Here is a 4,718-nt window from a genome sequence, read left to right as displayed (position 1 = left end):
AAAATTCGGCCTCTTCTCCTGGAAGTCAAGCCAAGTTTGGCGAATATTTTCTAAGTGCCAACGACTCAACCAGCCTAAAGTGTCCGCCTCGGCTGGTTCCCCAGGTCGGGTACCACAAGTGAAAATTCGGCCTCTTCTCCTGGAAGTCAAGCCAAGTTTGGCGAATATTTTCTAAGTGCCATCGACTCGACCAGCGTAAAGTGTCCGCCTCGGCTGGTTCCCCATAACGGCCCACAAAAGTGAAAATTCGGCCTCTTCTCCTGGAAGTCAAGCCAAGTTTGGCAAATATTTTCTAAGTGCCAACGACTCAACCAGCGTAAAGTGTCCGCCTCGGCTGGTTCCCCATAACGGCCACCAAAAGTGAAAATTCGGCCTCTTCTCCTGGAAGTCTGGCCAAGTTTGGCAAATCTTTTCTAAGTGCCAACGACTCAACCAGCCTAAAGTGTCCGCCTCGGCTGGTTCCCCAGGTCGGCCACCAAAAGTGAAAATTCGGCCTCTTCTCCTGGAAGTCTGGCCAAGTTTGGCAAATATTTTCTAAGTGCCAACGACTCAACCAGCCTAAAGTGTCCGCCTCGGCTGGTTCCCCAGGTCGGCCACCAAAAGTGAAAATTCGGCCTCTTCTCCTGGAAGTCAAGCCAAGTTTGGCGAATATTTTCTAAGTGCCAACGACTCAACCAGCCTAAAGTGTCCGCCTCGGCTGGTTCCCCAGGTCGGCCACCAAAAGTGAAAATTCGGCCTCTTCTCCTGGAAGTCAAGCCAAGTTTGGCAAATATTTTCTAAGTGCCAACGACTCAACCAGCGTAAAGTGTCCGCCTCGGCTGGTTCCCCAGGTTGGCCACCAAAAGTGAAAATTCGGCCTCTTCTCCTGGAAGTCAAGCCAAGTTTGGCAAATATTTTCTAAGTGCCAACGGCTCTTGAGCCGAAAAGTGTCCGCCTCGGCTGGTTCCCCAGGTCGGCCACCAAAAGCGAAAATTCGGCCTCTTCTCCTGGAAGTCAAGCCAAGTTTGGCAAATATTTTCTAAGTGCCAACGGCTCTTGAGCCGAAAAGTGTCCGCCTCGGCTGGTTCCCCAGGTCGGCCACCAAAAGCGAAAATTCGGCCTCTTCTCCTGGAAGTCCTGCCAACTTGTGCGAATTTTTTCTAAGTGCCAACGACTCAACAGCCGTAAAGTGTCCGCCTCGGCTGGTTCCCCATAACGGCCACCAAAAGCGAAAATTCGGCCTCTTGCTCTGGAAGTCCTGCCAACTTGTGCGAATTTTTTCTAAGTGCCAACGACTCAACAGCCGTAAAGTGTCCGCCTCGGCTGGTTCCCCATAACGGCCACCAAAAGCGAAAATTCGGCCTCTGGCCCCGGAAGTCCTGCCAACTTGTGCGAATTTTTTCTAAGTGCCAACGGCTCTTGAGCCGAAAAGTGTCCGCCTCGGCTGGTTCCCGCGGTCGGCCGCCGAAAGCGAAAATTCGGCCTCTCCCTCTTTAGGTACCAGGGGTTGGGGTACCAGGGGTAGGGTGCAGTACCAACTTTGGTCTTCAGGTGCGCCAGAGTACGATGGTTGGTCCCCCTAGTCAGCGTACTCATCAACGATTTACCCCCCTTTCGCAAAATATAGTCAGAACGAGCATGGGGGGCGCATAATTTACCCCACAAAATGAAAGGGCCCGGTGCCGAGCGCTTGGTCATGGCCGCCAGCAGCGCCCCTTGCTCGGTGGGAACACAACACGCAGGGTTGCACAGCACCCTGGAAGGCACAAAGAGAGTGAAAAATTTTCTAAGTGTCACTCTTGACGAAAAATGTCTAAGTGCCTCTCTTGACGAAAAATTTCTAAGTGCCACGCTTGACGAAAAATGTCTAAGTGCCACAGCGCTCGAAAATTTCCTAAGTGCGAGCACGGCTGTGAAATATTCAAAGTACAAGGAACGCTGGCAGAATCTCTCGACGGCCGTCTGCTCCCGGCGGCCGCCGTGAAGTCTCCCCTCCCGGGGACGGCTGTCTGCTCCCGGCAGCCGTCCTTAACCCCCTCCCCACACGTTGGACGAACACCAGCCGAGGGCGAAAGGCTCGCGGTGTGGAAGGATCGTGGCCACGGCTAATCTAGCGATGCCCGCGTTGGACGGTCACACCGCACGACAGAGCGGGGCCTGCATCCGGCGCGAGGCGGCCTTCAGGCACGTGGCTCGAGACGACCTCACCCGCCCTAGCCCGGAGCGGAAAGACTTTGAAATTTTCAAAGTCCAAGGAACACTGGCAGAATGGGAGGACCGGCCGCCTCCTTAAACACAGGCCGGAGAGATGGAGCGGGATCAGCGGCCCGCGCGTTGAGCGAACACCGGCCGAGGGCGAAAGGCTCGCGGTGTGGAAGGATCGTGGCCACGGCTAATCTAGCGATGCCCGCGTTGGACGGTCACACCGCACGACAGAGCGGGGCCTGCATCCGGCGCGAGGCGGCCTTCAGGCACGTGGTTCGAGACGACCTCACCCGCCCTAGCCCGGAGCGGAAAGACTTTGAAATAGTCAAAGTCCAAGGAACACTGGCAGAATCTCTCGACGGCCGTCTGCTCCCGGCGGCCGCCGTGAAGTCTCCCCTCCCGGGGACGGCTGTCTGCTCCCGGCAGCCGTCCATAACCCCCTCCCCACACGTTGGTTGAACATCAGCCGAGGGCGAAAGGCTCGCGGTGTGGAAGGATCGTGGCCACGGCTAATCTAGCGATGCCCGCGTTGGACGGTCACACCGCACGACAGAGCGGGGCCTGCATCCGGCGCGAGGCGGCCTTCAGGCACGTGGTTCGAGACGACCTCACCCGCCCTAGCCCGGAGCGGAAAGACTTTTCAAAGTCCAAGGAACACTGGCAGAATGGGAGGACCGGCCGCCTCCTTAAACACAGGCCGGAGCGACCGAGCGGGATCAGCGGCCCGCGCGCAGGGTCTTTGAAATGTACAAAGTCCTAGGGACAATGGCAGAATCGCTCGACGGCCGTCTGCTCCCGGCGGCCGCGGTGAAGGGACTGTACACCCCACCCGGGGACGGCTGTCTGCTCCCGGCAGCCGTCCTTCCCCCCCACCCCACACGTTGACCGACACCGGCCGAGGGCGAAAGGCTCGCGGTGTGGAAGGATCGTGGCCACGGCTAATCTAGCGATGCCCGCGTTGGACGGTCACACCGCACGACAGAGCGGGGCCTGCATCCGGCGCGAGGCGGCCTTCAGGCACGTGGTTCGAGACGACCTCACCCGCCCTAGCCCGGAGCGAAAAGACTTTGAAATATTCAAAGTCCAAGGAACACTGGCAGAATGGGAGGACCGGCCGCCTCCTTAAACACAGGCCGGAGCGACCGAGCGGGATCAGCGGCCCGCGCGGAGGGTCTTTAAAATGTACAAAGTCCTAGGAACAATGGCAGAATCGCTCGACGGCCGTCTGCTCCCGGCGGCCGCGGTGGAAGGACTGTACACCCCACCCGGGGACGGCTGTCTGCTCCCGGCAGCCGTCCTTCCCCCCCACCCACACGTTGACCGACACCGGCCGAGGGCGAAAGGCTCGCGGTGTGGAAGGATCGTGGCCACGGCTAATCTAGCGATGCCCGCGTTGGACGGTCACACCGCACGACAGAGCGGGGCCGCATCTGGCGCGAGGCGGCCTTCAGGCACGTGGTTCGAGACGACCTCACCCGCCCTAGCCCGGAGCGGAAAGACTTTGAAATTTTCAAAGTCCAAGGAACACTGGCAGAATGGGAGGACCGGCCGCCTCCTTAAACACAGGCCGGGCGAAAAATATGCGAATGTTGGGTCTCATCCAAGAAAGGGAGTTACCGGCCGCCTCCTTAAACACAGGCCGGGCGAAAAATATGCGAATGGTCCATCCAAGGAAGGAGGACCGGCCGCCTCCTTAAACACAGGCCGGGCGAAAAATATGCGAATGGTCCATCCAAGGAAGGAGGAGCGGCCGCCTCCTTAAACACAGGCCGGAGAGATGGAGCGGGATCAGCGGCCCGCGCTTTGAGCGACCACCGGCCGAGGGCGAAAGGCTCGCGGTGTGGAAGGATCGTGGCCACGGCTAATCTAGCGATGCCCGCGTTGGACGGTCACACCGCACGACAGAGCGGGGCCTGCATCCGGCGCGAGGCGGCCTTCAGGCACGTGGTTCGAGACGACTTCACCCGCCCTAGCCCGGAGCTGAAACTCTGCGAATGTTAACATCCAAGGATGGAGGCAACGGCCGTCTCGTTAAGCTGAGGCCGGAGGAAAGTCTGCGGATTCGGGGCATCCAAGGCAGATGGAGGTGCCGGCCGCCTCGGTAAACAGAGGCCGGACCGACCGACATGCGACCATGACCCGCCTTGGTAGGGCCCCCACCGGCCCCGGCTAGCGCCGGCGTTGGGTGGACGGTTCCTCCCCACTTGCGGGTCGCCCTCTAGCGCTACGGCCGCCGCGCGAGCGCGCGCTCCGACGCCGCCCCCGCAGGCCTAGCGCGAGCCGTACGGCAGCGAGACCGAGACGCCCCGATTCCACGCACGCACCTAGCGGTCATCAACGGAGGCCGAGCGCGCGATCCGACTCGCGGCACGCCACGTGGGCGTCCGCCGGCCGCGCCGGTCTACCGCGAAAGATGTTTCTCAAACCCTCGCCTAACCTAGGGACGGCTATCTCGGGAAGCCGCCCCCGCATCTGCACCTATCCGCTAAGCCCTCCCGACCACCGCGAAGCGGGAGGACGTCTATCGTGGCCGC

The sequence above is a fragment of the Syngnathus floridae genome, unplaced genomic scaffold (assembly GCF_059516105.1).
Source record: "Syngnathus floridae isolate MCC-2025c unplaced genomic scaffold, RoL_Sflo_1.0 HiC_scaffold_361, whole genome shotgun sequence".
In the NCBI taxonomy this organism is placed as follows: Eukaryota; Metazoa; Chordata; class Actinopteri; order Syngnathiformes; family Syngnathidae; genus Syngnathus; species Syngnathus floridae.
This window is presented reverse-complemented; position numbering follows the sequence as displayed.